The sequence below is a fragment of the Silurus meridionalis genome, chromosome 14 (assembly GCF_014805685.1).
Source record: "Silurus meridionalis isolate SWU-2019-XX chromosome 14, ASM1480568v1, whole genome shotgun sequence".
In the NCBI taxonomy this organism is placed as follows: Eukaryota; Metazoa; Chordata; class Actinopteri; order Siluriformes; family Siluridae; genus Silurus; species Silurus meridionalis.
The window spans coordinates 23,160,326-23,177,934 of NC_060897.1; positions in this window are offsets into that span (position 1 = coordinate 23,160,326).

The window sequence follows — 17,609 nt, forward strand, 5'->3', positions numbered from 1 at the left end:
CTTAAGCCCTGATCTTTTTTTACCCTCGCTCTCTCTATCTCTCTTTCTCTTTCAGTTCCTCCCCATTCTCACTTTCTCTTGGCTGAAGTACAGAAGGAGGATTAAAACTCGAACAGATGACACTTTCTCCCACGATGCTGCCGTTTGAGCTTGACTCACTTTAATGCCGTTCACATCTCTGGCGTTTACCTTCTCGAATTCAGTGTTTACTCCAACACCTGTACAGCTGTTGCAAATTTTTGATAAGAAATAGTTTTTCAGTCTCAGCTACTCATAAAGCATGATGCACAAATGTTAATGTCTGAATCTCCAGTGAAGAACAGAGAGGCAATAGTGACAACAACGTCAGGATTTAATGCAGAGAAAGTTCCAGTATGCAGAATCGGGTTAAGTACGTTATGAGCTTCAGGTTATTACCATCACCTGTGTGTTCATGTGTACTTCAGGCTCTCAGGGCTTCTCGAATAGAAGTGTCAGAGATGCGTTTTTAGCAGCAGAAGATTATTTTCTTCATCACTGTACACAGACTCTTCATGCATTCAGGTTGTGGGGACCTTCATTTAAACACTGAAATAAACTGCTTCCACTTCAGGTGAGTGACTTCAGATGGATTTTATATCCAGTGAATGGAGACCCTAGTCTTACGCTGCCCGTCTTGATTGGTCTAGTGTAGAAGTTTGTTACGTTATGAAAGCCCCGCCCCCTTAGGCAATTGCGTGTGTATATGAATGAAAAGAGTGTTGAATGAAATATTATAGGAATCCAGTATTTTATCAATGAACAGCTGCATTGTGATGATTACCACAATAATAACTAGTGTCATTCCACAAAACGATCCATTTTACCTCCTGAAATAATGACAAAGCCAATCATTTGGCAACCGTTTGATTTACGATACTTTTTAAGACTCCTGGCTAATAAACGTTCATCCAGCTCATTCAGTCCATGTTAATGCAGGGTGCCCTTAATTTTGCACCCCACTGGACCAGGGCAGAGTTTATGATCCGGGTTGAGTTTCATCCACATCTTGTCCCACTGGTGTTCCACTATTTTACATATCTGCATATAATTAACACCAAGCTGGCATTCAGTTTCACACTTTGTACAATTATCTATTGTACATTTTAAAACAAACCACCATCTATCCATCTCTTCCTCTCTCCCTCTCTCTATCTCTTCATCTCTCTATCTCTCCATCTCTCTATCTCTCCCTCTCTCTATCTCTCCATCTCTATCTCTCCCTTTTTCTATCTCGCACTCTCGCACTCTCTCCATCTTTCCCTCTCTCCATCTCTCATCTCTCATTTCTCCTCTCTCTATCTCTCCATCTCTCTCTCTCTCTCTCTCTCTCCATCTCTCCATCTATTACTCTTTCTGCATTCTTTTTTTTATTCGCTCGCTTTTGTGTGAAGTGCCGTCTGCTGGCACTAAGGGTGTTTTTTTCTTTTCTTTTTGGACAGAGGAGTCCACACACACACACACACACACACACACACACACACACACACACACACACACACAGAGCGATGCCAAGGTGATGAATTTAACAAGACTGTTCCATTTCTGTCAGCTGTGGATGAGGAGCAGCGGGGCGTCCCGTCTGTGGTACAGGAGAGAGAGAGAGAGAGAGAGAGAGAGAGAGAGAGAGAGAGAGAGAGAGAGATGGACAGATTGATGCAGAAAGAGACTTTCTGTTACTTTTAAGATGCCTTTAAAGCAGTTCAGCATATTTACATAAAATAAAAAAACTTTTAAAATACAAACATCTCAAAACCTTTTTAATCCAGATCAATCCAAAAGAATGTCCCCAGGAACCTTCTCAGGAACCTTCTCAGGAATCTTCTCAGGAATCTTCTCAGGGATGTTCTCAGGGATGTTTTTAAGGATTGTTCTCAGGAATGTTATTACATATGTCCCCTGGAATGTCTTTTTTTTCAAAAATATCACCAGGAATGTTCTCTTAGAACAATTTCATGAAAATGTCTCTAGAAATGTTCTCAGGAATGTTCTCAAGGCAATTCCATAAGAATGTCCTCAGTCATGCTTTCAAGACAATTCCTGGAAATGTGTTCAGGAATGTTCTCTGTATTGTCCATATGATTGTGTAGAACAGATTCAAGGTGGAGTATATTCTGAGTCTGGACCTTCTGGAGAATAAATGCGTTTAGAGATTTTTTCTTTATAAACTTTGCTTTGTTCTGTTTATTACTAAATCCTAAAACTCCTTTTAAATGTAATTGTTTGTAAGGATGAAGCTGATGTGGGTGAACATCTCCTCTGGATGTTGGTGTGATGTTTGTGATAGGCCTGTCAGATCAGATCTGAGCTGAGCTCTCTGTCCTGCACGAGTGAGACGTTTCTGTCTGTACTGCTCTCTGGACCTTCACTCTGTGGTATAATAACCTCCTCAGATTCCCTGCTGCTTTTCAATTTTGTTGACATTCTTACAACTCGTCTTTCTTCCACCTGCTCTGAGCTCTGCTGTAGCGTCCTTCAGTGTGTCCGTCTCGCTCTGAGAAACAGTGAGTGAAAGAAAGAGTCCTGTAGAGAGAGACAGAGTGTGTGTGTGTGTGTGTGTGTGTGTGTGTGTGTGTGTGTGTGTGTGTGTGTGTGTGTGTGTGTGTGTGTGAGTGCACAGAGTGTTTGCAAGTGTGATTAATTGTTTGCCTTCATTCACTGGTGACAGTGAATTTTGTGCAATCTGTGTGTGTGTGTGTGTGTGTGTGTGTGTGTGTGTGTAGGGGTGTGTGTGTGTTGTGTAGTTGCTCAGCTTTATCACACACTTATTCATCTTCCCCAGAGAAATTCATAAAAACAGAACAGAGCAGAACACTGTTTTTAAATGTGTGTGTGTGTGTGTGTGTGTGTGTGTGTGTGTGTGTGTGTGTGTGTGTAGAGATGTGTGTGTGTGTGCATGTGTGTGTGCTTTAGTATTCCACAGGGCGTGTAAATTTTTACATCTTACTGCAGCTCCGAGTCAGATTGAGAAAAAGAAAAAGAGAGGGAGAGATGTAAAATATAGAGGAGAGGAGGACGAGTAAACGCTTCCGAGAGAAATTTATCTATCTATCTATCTATCTATCTATCTATCTATCTATCTATCTATCTATCATCTATCTATCTATCTATCTATCTATCTATCTATCTATCTATCTATCTATCTATCTATCTATCTATCTATCTATCTATCTGATACCTGTCTGTATCTCTATTTGCCCCCCCCCCTTTGTTATGCCTTCGCTACTCTTTAAAGTTCTCCTTATAATCGCTCTTCCATGTCGTTTCCTGCTGTAGATTAAACCCCGGCCTGTGATTGGCCAGCAGGTGTTATTTAGTTTTCTAGAGCAGCAGCTCTGCAGTACAGTTGGAACTGAATGTGTTTGTTTTTATACGGTTTTGTCTCGAGTGTAAATAATGTAACTGTAAATCTAACATTTATGAAAGGAGTCTCCAGTGTCAGCGCCGTATAACACTCAGGTGTGTGTGTGTGTGTGTGTGTGTGTGTGTCTGTGTGTGTGTGTGTGTGTGTGTGTGTGTTGTGTGTGTGTGTAAGGTAATACAGGTTTCAGCAGGACCAGGGCCTGTGTTTGTGCGTGTGTGTGTGTGTGTGTGTGTGTGTGTGTGTGTGTGTGTGTGTGTGTGTGTGTGTGTGTGTGTGTGTGTGTGTGTGTGCGTGTGTGTGTGTGTGTAAGGTAATACAGGTTTCCGCAGGACCAGGGCCTGTGTTTGTGCGTGTGTGTTTGTGTGTGTGTGTGTGTGTGCGTGTGCGTGTGCGTGTGTGTGGACGCTGTAATGTAGAAGAAGGATTATTGTAAATCTGGGAAAGTGCACTTTAATGCAGTCTCCAAGGAATGACCTGAATTACACGTCCCTCACACACTGATGGAGTCGGAGACAGATTACACGATTAGGAGAGAATCAAAGCCCCATGGACTCATGGGAAATGTAGTTCAAATGAAGGACACAACATTTGGTGTTGGAGAGATATACAGAGATGATGAACAGTGATGAGGGACGATAACGACACACAACGTGCAGAGTGGTGAGGGAGAGTGTGTGGGAGAAAAACAAACACTGCTGCAGTGTTCAGAAAGTGTAGTGTGGTATTAAATAGTGCGATTATTAGATTTACACTTTATTATGCTAATCATATGTTAATTAATTGTATTTCACCCCTAGACCTTTAGTGGTGTCCCGCCTGCATCAAACCATCTTCTAATCCCATCATTATGGCATGACCTCTATAGAGAGCATCAGAATGATAGAGAAGTGCAGTAGAACAGGAGCGTTGATATTCACCTCATCACATGCATGTAGTGCATTTATTCCGTGCGTCACGGTTTTCCTGAGGATTTTGAAATGAAGGCAAATTATGTTTTTTTGCAAAAAAGTTTTAAACTGTTTTGGTGAACTTTCCTCACGATATCCAGCTTTTCTTGAAAAGTCCGTCTTGTCGATGTTCTTGTAAGTGCTTCCAAATAAATTTCTTCTTCTCGGTCAGTTGTTGTGGATTGAAAAAAAAAAGCTATTAAATCCACATGAATATATTAAGTTTATGCAGTTTGCTACAGATGCGGTTTGTGAGCTCTGACTAGTGCGCTCTCTGACCATCCAATCAAAGGAGGCAAAAATGGCGATGCACTGTATGCCTGCTAGAGGGCCCCGGTGTGTCCAACTCGCAATCTGATTGGTTAAAGTGACAACCTTTAAGCAACATGTACTTTACACTGTTTATTGTGGAGACCTCATGTCAGATTCCTCTAACCCTGGAAGCATGTGATGTGATGCCTGAAATCTGATTGGATAAAATTATCACTTAGACATACACTACTAGAAGCAGCTCAACTGAGAGAAAAGCTACAAAATGAAGAGAATAAACTATTGGGAATTCTGGGACAAAAATATATTAAAATGTAAGTCAGTAATTCTGATAAAGAGTTTAGACCAGCAGAGAAGGACGAAGTACTTTCATGTCAATTCTACACCAATATGAGCCATTAAATAAGCTCTTGTTACTCTGTGTGTGTGTGTGTGTGTGTGTGTGTGTGTGTGTGTGTGTGTGTGTGTGTTCTGACTAATCAGGAGTGTAAATAATTCTCCACATTAGTAAGTGGAGCAGGTGGTGGGTACTGAAGGTTATGTACACACTGAGGTGATGAGTCATGATGTTTCAGAAAATATGAAAGACATCACAGTCTGATATCTTCACCTCCATAAATTAGAGAAATTCATCTATTATACATCAGTACACTGTAAAGATAGAAATCTCTGAAAAGACGACATTGAGAGAAGGGCAGGAGGAGATCCATGGCCTGTGGTGAACACTTCAATGTCTCAGGTGCAAACAATGAAGACTTTCCACAGGAGGCTTCAATAACGCCCACTTTTTCTTTTTCACTAATGAAGTGACTTGCTCCAGTGATCCATCCTCAACACTGCAACACTGCAACTCCTTCACACTTAAGAGGACTTTGTCTCAGACAATTCACCTTCTGGCATGGGGTAGGAGATGAGAGGAACCAGGAGAACCTGGAGAACAAGGAAATCTGTATATAGACAAGGGAATATAGACAAGGGAAGAATAGACAGTTACCATGGTTCAAGAGAAGGAGTGTTTAACCTACACATTGTAGAGGCAGTAAAGAGTTATGATGGGTTTTTAAGGGTCAAAAAGGGTTATGATAAGTTATAAAGGGTCATAATGGGTTATGATGGGTTATAAAGGGTTATAATGGTATATGATGGGATAGAAACTGTTATAATAGGTTATAAAGGTTTATGATATGTTAGAAAGGGTTATAGTGGGTTATGCAGGGTTATGATTAGTTATAAAGTGTTTTTGATGGGTTAGAAAGGGTTAAAGTGGTCTATGAGGGGTTATGATTGGTTATAAAGGGTTATGATGGGTTATAAAGTGTTATAAAGGGTTATGATTGGGTAAGCGCGCAGTGGTGAAGGTGTATGAGGGCTGTGAAAGACAAAGAACATGAGAAGTTAATATAACTGAACTGTTACAAAAAATGTTTCACTGTTTTTAACCTCAATGTGATTCAAGCAGAAGTCAGAACACACACACACACACACACACACACACACACACACACACACACACACACACACACACACACAATGTCTCCATTGTAAACATGCCATATATTTAGTGCTGAAGTGTTCCATTGATTTTGTGTTGTTTTACTGTAAATGAAATTTCCCCCGAGAGAAAGTTTCCTTTATTAAAAGACAGATTTGTCTATAAATACACGTAGTTTCATTAATCTACTGAAGGTTTATATTTAAAGTAAATGAATAATTCTAGTTATTTTAGTTGATTTAGTTGCATTTGTTATTCAGTCTGTTTTAATATACAGAAAACATATTCACTGTATTTAGTAACATGTTATTCATTATCTCTTCAATATAAAATATACAAACAGAAAATATTTTATCAGCAGATTATTTATTTATTTTGACATTATTTTTATGTGTTACTAAAAGTTAGAACTTTCTTTCTTTCTTTCTTTCTTTCTTTCTTTCTTTCTTTCTTTCTTTCTTTCTTTCTTTCTTAATGTTGCAACTTGCTATCTATCTATCTATCTATCTATCTATCTATCTGTCTGTCTGTCTGTCTGTCTGTCTGTCTGTCTGTCTGTCTGTCTGTCTGTCTGTCCGTCCGTCCGTCCGTCCGTCCGTCCGTTATTACTTTTGCTCGTTTTGTGTGTGTGTGTGTGTGTGTGTGTGTGTGTGTGTGTGTGTGAGAGAGTACGAATGTGTGAGTCTTAGACCTTAAGCCCTGAGGAATCTACTTTTTGTCATTAGGCAGATGCGTTTCATCTGTCAGCTGATTTTAGAGGACAGAAATCCCCCTGGAGCTGAAGACCCGAAGCTCAGATTCAGGTCGAGGGCTCAGTGCTGATGTCCATTAGCTACGATTGAGCTCAGGAGCTTTTGCTTCTCAGCCCAAGCGATGGCTATTAACATTCCCTCATGATTATAAAGAGGTGACTTTAGGCCAGAGGTTCAGCCAGAGAACCACAGGAGAACACCTGAGGAGGAACGTTTCCACCATCAATTTCAGATAAAAACACACGCTGAAGGAAAAGACCTCCAGGAGGGGACAGAGTACTGGGTAATCATTCTTAAGTTCTCAATAATTAAATGAAATATTCAGTTAAATATTTACTTTATATATAAAAGTTACTTTGAAAATGTATTCGGGAATAAAGAACATGCAGTATATAAACACAATACAACACAATCTTACGTATCAGATTATGGTTCTGATGTGATTCTCCTGAAGCTCTGCTGTAGATGTCTGGTTCCATCAGATGACCCTGTGATCTGTCTAAGTGGCTGTGACGATGCTACGAGAGAACCATTTGACCTTTTGACTGCTTCCTGCTCGTGTATTATTATCCATTTAGGCTAAAAGGAAATGAGTTTTATTATATGCTATGCTGAGATAGCACTGGATTGGTGTTGAAATGACAGTGAAATTAATTTGTAATGGTGATGGAATGAAATTGGAATGGGGTTGGAATAACATTGGAATGGTGTTGGAATGAAATTGGAATAGTGTTGGAATAACATTGGAATGGCATTGAAATGGTGTTGGAATGGTATTTGAATGGTGCTGGAATAGTACTAGAAACATATTGGAATAATGTTGGAAAGATGCTGAAATAATGTTGAAATAATGTTTATATAGTATTGAAATAGTATCGGAATAACATTGGAATGGTGTTGGAATAACATTGGAATGGTATTTGAATGGAGTTGAAATAGTACTAGAAACATATTGGAATAATGTTGGAATGGTGTTGAAAAAATGTTGGAATAATGTTTATATAATGTTGGAATAGTATTGGAATAGTGTTGGAGGAATATTGGAATGGTGGCTGGAGTTTGGGAATGGCAGTGAAAATGCTCATCTCCACTTTGACACCCAGCAAGTGTTTGTGGAAGAAAAATAGGAGGTTTATTTCTTTCTCTCTTTACACTGATAGCCTGGAGAGTGTGAGACAGGAAGGATAGACAGAACCTTATCTTTTTTGTCTGTCAGCTTTAACAAGATGATATCTCTCTCCATATTGGTTGTTCCGAGGCATTTTATAGTGCGTTAGTGAGACGGACGATGAAAAGCATAAAAAACACACTGATACCACACTCGTTCCTTCTCTCAGAAGAGGCCGAGGTGCTGCTCTACATATACATCCTTATGTATTTTAGTGAGTTGGAAACTGTGTGTGTGTGTGTGTGTGTGTGTGTGTGTGTGTGTGTGTGTGTGTGCGCGTGTGTGTGAGCGTGTTCTGTATGTGTGTTTTAGGGTCTGATCATGACTTATTCATCACCTGTCCTCCGGCTGTTGGATATCTTTCAGCTGGAGTCAGACGGGTGTTTATGTGGGTGGAGGACGAGAAAAATATTCATTGTGGGAGTAAATCAATCCATAAACCAGATTCCTTTCAGATCACCCGTGTTTTTATTGTTGTCAATTAAAGCGAACAGAAAGGGAAGAATTTCAATCCCATGAGTGTCAGAGAACCTTTAACCTTGAATCTGTTTAGCTCTGGACTGAACTCTGTCTCACTTCTTTTAGGAGAAACTTCTGTACTGTTGTAAAAAAGTGATCATTCTTTTTTCTACAGCACATTTTCATGTTCCCCCGTTAACTTTTTTCATGATTTGTGTGTGTGTGTGTGTGTGTGTGTGTGTGTGTGTGTGTGTGTGTGAGTGTGTGTGTGTGTGTTTCACAAATTGAAACTGGGAGCTTTGGCACTGCAGCATGACTGCCTGCCAAACCCCAAACACACAGCCATGCCAGTGTGGGATCCTGAGTACCCCTACATTTACCCCCAAACACACACACACACACACACACACACACACACACACACTCTTACCAGCCAAATGCGCACTGAAAGAGGTGATGAGATGGTAATAGGCAAAGCGTATAAAAATTTCACAAGAGAGAGGGGAGGGAACAGAGAAAGACAGACACAGAAGAGAGAGACAGACGCAGAAGAGAAAGATGCAGAAGAGAGTGACAGATGCAGGAGAGAAAGAGGCAGAAGAGAGAGACAGACGCAGAAGAGAAAGATGCAGAAGAGAGTGACAGATGCAGGAGAGAAAGAGGCAGAAGAGAGAGAGAGACAGACACAGAAGATAAACAGACACAGAAGAGAGAAACAGACAGACATTGACGGAGGAAATCAGAATGCCAGAGCCTGATGAATGAAAAAAAAGTAATTTGCTTCAGTGTGCAGTTTCTTTTCATTATCCTGTAACAGAACTTAGTGAACTCTAATAACATCTTATTAAATCTAATAACCTCTATCCACTCTGTCCTCGAGAGTCCAGTAATGAACCTCAGTACCCAAGAATGACCTTTAGTGACCTATAGTAGTCTTTAATAACCTCTAGTGGCCTCTCATTATGTTTAATGATCATTAACAACAGCAAATCTGTTTCCATTGGACTGATGCTAATAATACTGGTAATCAACCAATAACCACCTTCAATAACATCTACTGACCTTTAATAACCAACAATCACTAATAATCACCTTCAATAACATCTACTGACCTTGAATGACCTCCAATCACCAATAATGAACTCAAATGAACTCTAATCTCTACTGATCTCTAGTTTAATGATAGAATGGCTGCTCTTTAATGAACTCTGTGTTGTGTTTGTTTTTCTCTTACAGAAACTTCCTTTTTCATGTCTGGACACAGTGACACAGTGCAGAGGTCTGAACTGCCTGTGTCTGGCCTGCATCACTGTCCTTCAGACTCACTAATCTCATCCTGAATTGTTATAGAGTGGGCAGAGGGCAGCAAATCTGATTAAGCCTAGGGTTCATGATTGTGAATGTGTGTCTGTCTGTCTGTCTGTCGGTCTGTCTGTCTGTCTGTCTGTCTCTTTGACTCTGAGCCATTGATCTGTTTTCTTCTACAACAACAGAATGACTACTGGACATCACATCCTTTCACATCAATGCTTCACTGGAGAACACACACACACACACACACACACACACATACACACACACACACACACACACAGTCCACCAGTTTAACATTTTAGGTAAAATCATAAATAGAGTAAAATCAGTTTTTTTGTAAGTATACAGTGTAATGTAGGATAATAACCCATGCAGGAGCTGTCAGTGAAATATACATACAAATAATCGTAGTGGGCGTGGCCTATCTGATGAGAGACTGTACTAACTGTATATCACTTCTAGTTCAATAGCACTTACCAGAGTGTTTTTATTCCTTCCAGCACTTGGTCAATGTAGGAGAACGAATGGTTCAGGGGAGGAAGGACATTGAGGCGGCGATTAGTTTTAACAGAACCAAGTTTCTTTATTGGATACATTCACATGCACACACACACGCACACACACACACACACACATGCAAGAAGAAGCAAGAGCTCTTCGAAACACCAAAAACACAAAAAGAAATACACACTCTAACACCAAGACTACTGAACACAACTCCTGTTATCACTTCTGTTATAGCAGTTGTAAACAAATCGCTTCCTCACCAGCCTCTGTTTATTAACTCTTTTGAAGTTGAACAGATTTCATGGCGTGTCATGAATCCACAAAGAATTTTCCTGAAAATGTCAGCAAACCTCTGACTGATATAAAGTGCTGACACTGGAGACTCCTTACCGATTATTAGCTGTTACTATAGAAACAATAACAAATATTAGCGCTACTGTTACGGGACATTCACAATCACAGTTCAGAACTCAGCAGCTCATGGTATAAAAATTCAATGTGAAGGGACTTTGAGTGACGTTCTCACAGAGGCTTGTTTTCTGAGATCAGTGTGTATTGTGAAGAAGAGCAGCTCTCAGTGTGGACCTGACCATTGATCTGTTTTTCAAATCCAACAGCAGGAATCCTGAACATCCTTTCACATCGCTCTAAAGCCTGCCAATACCTCACACACACACACACACACACACACACACACACACACACACACACTGCTCTTGTAAATCAGCAGGAGATACGTGGCAGTCGCTCCTCATGTTCCTCACACACTTTTGTGTTATTTCAGTGTTTTTTAAGTCAAAGATTTCGTCAGTTTCGCGATTTCACATCTAAAATTAAATATTATTTTATAGCGGTTTGGGACGAGACCGGATGACAGGATGTGCAATGAGTGTGTAATGTGACCTTTATTGCAAAGCTTCATGTCACACTCCTGATGCTAATTTCCACTCATCAAGAAGCATTTCTCCAGAAAGAAACACCGAAACGTTCTTGAGCATTCTGTGGAAAATGATATTCAAGATCTTTTAATAAGTTCCTGAAATATATAGGAATGCGGCAGAAACTCTCCAGAGGAACGTGTAAAGGTTAAATTTCTTTCAGAAAGTGTTTAGAGAAGAACCTGTTTAGAAGACGAAAACATTTGCCATTTAAATCACCCTTGAGGAACCTTTTTCATCTTTTTTTCCTAAAGAACCTCTGTTCACTCCAGTACCTTGACTTTGCTATTGGTTCCATTAATTCAATTCAGATTTATTTGTAGAGCGTTTTTTTTTAATGGATATCATCTCAAAGCAGATTTACACAGATAAGGTTATCTCTGTAAAGCTGCTTTGAGACAATGTCCAGTGGTATACAAATAAAAATGAAATGAATTGAATTGAGTTATAAAGTTGTGTAAATGAGGTTTCATGAGGGAGAAACCTTGGGAGGAACCAGACTCTAAAGCTAACACATCCTCATCCTCAACACTGAACGTCCATTCATTACAGTTCCATCATTGTTGAGGCTTTCAGTGATGGACACTTAAATGCAGAACTGTTCATGCAATCTGTGGTCCTGAACCACTGTAACAGACTGTTGATATTATTTACAATCCAAACGTTTTTGAGTTGCTGAGAACTTTAGAGATCTTTAGGCTGTTGATATGGAAACATCTCCAGCTGATGAATCATGGCGATCTAAAGAAAAGAGAAGGACAGGAACAATAGTCAGTGTACCTCAGGAGCATGTGTGGTTTTTGGTGTGGTTCTTTAGGCATCATAAGAACACAGGAGTCTCTGAGTAAAGTCGTGTCTGCTCACTTCCAGCTGAACTTTACTCAGGAAGTTGTTTAACTCAGCTGTGTGGGGTTTTTGTGTTGTTTTGCGAGCTGTTTGTTTGCTCCATGAAGCACAAGCTGAGTTTTAGCGATTTGAGTGCACGAAAAGAGAAACTAAATAAACACTCGATTCAGTGCGACACGTTTAAACGATTTGTTTATCGAATTATTGAATTATTTTGTGAGGGCTGATTGATTTTTCTGTGATTTCTACACCCACTAGGTATTTATTTTCTTCCATTGTTGTATTTCGGATTTTTTTTTTAGAGCAATTTCAGAGCCGCATTCAACTTTTTTTTCATTTTTGCTTTTTACCACAAACAAATTGTAAAAAAGGAGACAAACTGAAAAGATTTAGATTCAGCACACAGACAAACAGACCTTAAAAAAAGATGAAATCGATGAAGGTGTTGTTTGTTCTTGTAAAATATTTAGGCTTCTCTGTGTTTTGTAGCGATGGTAAGATTCAGCTTCGTATCAGTGCATCGAAATAAAAGCTAATGAAGTGATGTATCGATTTAAAAAGTGTGCATCGGATGCAAGTTGGTTTTTGCATTCTTAGTCACAATTTTTTAAATATTTGCATCAATAAAATATGATTTATTTATATTTAATAATTAGTAGATGCGCTATACTTTTATTATTTAGAAAGTGAGCAATGTTCGATATGTAGATTTTTATCTCGTCACTAAACTTTTTCTCGAGCGCGTTCTCTCAGCACCGCTGCTGCTACGTGAACACGACGCATCACAACACTACGGAGACGGAGGCGTGTCCTGAGAGTCATATAGAACACAGATTAACATGGCAGAGGCAGAGCTGTAACTTCCTGCACACACAACAGGAAAAAATGTCTGCTTTTACTGAATGGTTTTTGCACTACAGAGGTGTGTGTGTGAAGGGGCCACACGTTAGAAGTCAGAAGGCTCTTAAATAAAATGTATGATTTGCTGTCTGTCTGAATCAAAGACATAAAAGTGAACTATTTGTACTGTATTTAATTTCAGAGCATCCGATTTCTTCTATTGCATTGAGTGGCATTGTGTGAAATGGAATTGAAATCGAATCGCACTGCATCATGATTGGTGTGAATCGTATCACATCGGTAGCTAATTTCATATGTATGTGTAGTGTATCATATCATTGGTTATGCATTGAAATGCGAATCACTTCAACCTCGATTATGGAGATGCACATCCCTACTTTTTAGACAAGTGATTAATAATGAACGATTTTGTAGAAATGCTTTAAACCCATGAGGGATTTGAACCCATGACCTTCCAATCAGAAGTCTAACATCTTATCCACTGAGCTTCTCCTTTCCTCTTCCCAGGAAATGATGGATTTAGTTGGCTTTACAGAATCACTCAATCCCGATCAAAACTAATTAGAACTTCATACAAGTTGACTTGCTGCCAGTTTAATTCTCAGTGAAACTCAACCTGGAGCTGTGAAGAATCCTGCCTCTGCAAGATCTTTAAAGATATCTTGATCGGAACAGTTGTCATTTCTCAGACGTCGATAACGCTCAGAAGCTCCTGTCCTGCGAATCCCGCCGCAATGTCACACGGCTTCACTGAGTTCTGAACAATTGATCGGATTTCTCTGGTACTGTATTCCACTCGGTTTGATCAGCGTTCACGCCGCTGTCCAAACATCACATCCGCGTGGCTCTCATCTTCCTTCAGCAGTCTGGGGTTCCAGTCTTCACAGGAAGTTCAACTGGGGTTTCAAGAAGACACGTTTTCCCCAAGACATGCTGTGATTTTATTAAAGCTCATGAATATTCTGCTCTTGATTAGCATAGCGTTAGCATTTTGGCCTCCTCACCTTTCAGGAATCATGAATCTTTCATCACTCGCTCTTCTCTGAGTAAACTGCAGTGCACAGCATATATACCTCACTCTAACGATTCACAATGTAATTATTCATGTAAATACCTGCTTTTCGTCCACAGTGGAGAGAGAGTGTGTGTGTGTGTGTGTGTGTGTGTGTGTGTGTGTGTGTGTGTGTGTGTGTGTGTGTGTGTGAAGCGAGTCGGGAGGAAGTGTTGACACGTCTTTTTTATTATGCGAAATAACGAAGGTCGTCTCCGGAGCCTGTCCGTGTTTGTTTGTTCACACACAATGCTCTTGAAGTGTAATTGATTTTCCTTTAATTAATTGTATTCAAACTGAGGAGAGGTGAAATAGAGGTCACCATGGAACTTCCTGAGCGACGGACGATTGGGTGATAATATTTCTCCTTCATCTTCTTCTTGTTCTTCACTGATTTGGCTGCAGACAGTTGTTGTAGTTTCTGCATCCTTATATTACCGTAATTTCCAGACTATAAAGCGCACCCATATATAAGCCGCACCCACTGAATTCTACAAATAAGCCGCAGGTGTCTACATGTTGTGGCTCCGGTATTCCGGTATTACTGCATGTGTGAAAGACCGAGGAATATGTCCTTATTATTTTCTGATGCTCATTTCTAAGTTTCTTTGACTAACCCGTAACGCTGTTGCCAAGAAAAATAAAAAAGCACGAGTTTTGGAAACCTGTCTGTGTTTATATGATTTCTGTTGTAACTGGAGTTAGCGAGCTCTCCCTTCACCCAGACTTAACGCGCTACAACAGCTTGTATCTAAACAGTAGCCGACCAAGAAAGTCATTGTTCACCGTCTTCCTCCTTCCTTTCACAACTATTTCTCTCGGGAGTTTATCTTTTGGCATCGTCGTGCGTTTAAAAAAAAGTTTTTTCTCCCGATGCCGTGCAGCTCAGAACACAGGTGAGGTGCGTTTTTTTGTTTCTGTTCGAAAATTTCATTGGTCTAATGTTATGGGGTTCAGTTTTTTGGCTTAAAGTTTGTGAAAACCGGGAAATGGGGCATAAAGCATTCTGTTGCTCTGCTCTCTGGCTCTGGAACTCTTCACCTTCAGACATTAGAAACATTGACTCTCTGTCTTTTTTTAAATCCAGACTTAAGTCTCACCTGCTTAAGACTCCATACTCTTCCTAAATCTTATTGGCTGAGTTACACAATCACAGTTATACTAGTATTAATTCTGTGGTAATTGTTGTTTGTATATGTCATTACCTGTATACATTGTTCCTGTATGTTGTTTATTATGCTTTCTTTCTCTTCTCACGTATCGTACCGTGTCCTTCAGGGTTAAGAAAGGTGTCTTTGAATAAAATGTATTGTTTTGTTTTATACAAATAAGAAACGCTAAGCAGAATTTTTCGAGCTTCTCATGTCTCTCTGATTTGTTTCTCTAAGTCCTCTGGTCCTCATACCTTTTTTCCTTGTTCATATTTTCCACATAAATATCTTTATTAAGGAAATCATTCACAACATTATTTCACAAAATCGGTATTGATATGGAGGAACCCATAAAGCTGTGGAACCCTACAACAGAGCCTTTCCAGATGTGGCTTCCATATGCTGACCAGATAAACTCTTTATTTAGAATCTAAGAAATCAGTATTCAATAAAAAAATACAAATGTACCAAAAAGAATGTACAGTCTGACGTACTCCGTTATTGTATACCAGAGGAGGATTATTTAAAGGATGATGGAACAATTAATGGACTTTATTCTCTTAAGTGTCCTGACAAGTTCTAGAGGATTTGAAGGGAAAAAGATTAATAGCTTATAGGGGTTCACTGGATAATCAACGGATCTCAGGCTTACGAAAGTGTTCTGTGTGGAACTCTTAAAGTTTCTGTGTATTCAGAAGATAATCATTAATCAAGAGCACATTCCTACCCAGTTCATTTATACCCACTTTTACATAAAGGCTACTTTATGGGGTCATGGTCATGTTTTGGTACCTTTGGTGACCTGTTTATTTTGCTTTCCTTTCCTGTGTACAGTTTCCACACAATACAAAGCCATAAAAAGAAACGAATAGAGAAAAAGACATTGGCATTAAGTCCAACATTTTAGATTTTTGAAGATTATGTGATGATGAACATCTGAGGAATTTTAAGCTGCATTCTTCTTCATCAAGAAATTTCAGACTGGAGATGTGTTTTGTGACTCGAGTGGGTTGTGTGTTAAAGCAAACCTCAGACTGCTTAGCTGAGAAGAGTCTTTCACTTATACTCAGTTATCATACACAAAGGAAGCTGATCCTTCATCAGAAACTTTTGAATAGGTGCATTTGTTTTATCATTGCTGACCTTTAAACACACTTGAGAATCTGGGACCAATCATTCACCAGAATATTACCTTCTGATAGCTCCAGGTAGTGAAGAGAAGAAACCATCCAGCGGCCATTTTGGAGCAATCTTTCTCCTGTAGATTGCTTCTCGCAGCTGACCCAAAGTGACCATTATATTCATTTTTATCCAGAATGACCCCAAACCACCTCCAATTATTCAGGATCCACACCCGAGAGCGGAGTCTTAGATGAAAGAGAAAAACATATCGGCATCATGCTTTTGACCTTTGACCTCATCTTTTCGGTCTGGTACAACTGGATGAGGAGGGAATGAGCCACACGGTCTGCTTTAAAGTTTGGAAAGAGTGAGATCAAACGGTACAGACGGAGAAACAAATAAATAAATACATTTGTGTGTGTGTGTGTGTGTGTGTGTGTGTGTGTGTGTGTGTGTGTGTGTATACATATATACACACAAATATATTACAACTAGAATGAGCGTGTGTAAGAAATCTACTAATCCCCAGCTGAACCACACTCTTTTCATTTCCATTCTTCTTCTCTCTTTCACCAGTCTTTCTCCTCTCCTCATATCTCTGAACTATGCCTCTTCTCGTTCATCTCTGAGATGTTTCTTTATCCATTTTAAGTGTTTCCTTCTGACCTGCTGCAGGTGTAGGTGTCTCTTCTCAGTGAGATGCAATTGAAGTTAGTTTTGATCAAAGGCCAGTACCGCCAACAAATTAGTTTTTTTACAAACCAGCGACAGTGAGGACATGTGGGACACGCCGAGACACCAGGACGCCAGCCAGACCCGGGGCCTGATGCTGGTGCTGCAGAAAGGGAACACTGTGGCTGATCTACACTTACTTCTAGTTCAGGTAGCGGTGATGAGATGCCATTTGGTGTATGGCACATAGTGTAAAAACCATCAAACAGGTATTAGATGTATTGGGAATGGATTTGTAGATTAGTTGTGTGTTCAGCAGTGCAGCACACAGACCTTATTTATTTATTTATTTAGGGAAAATATATTAAATAAAAGTATGAAAATGTTATTAAAATAGTGAAGTCCATAATGCTTCTATATGGAGATTATATTTTATAATGTATTTGCGAGCAAACCGCAAAGTATTTAATGTTTAATGATTATTTTCTCGGTGTTACAGACTCTATTATATTAATATTTTAGAGTTAATTTTAATATTTATTCACAATTTCTAGGACAGACAGTGACTATGCCTACTTCATGTACATCCATAACTGTTTTGTACAAAACGGTTCAGCTACCAAATCAGACATCAGGAGGCTACAGCGGACGGTCAGGACTGCTGAGAGGATTATAGG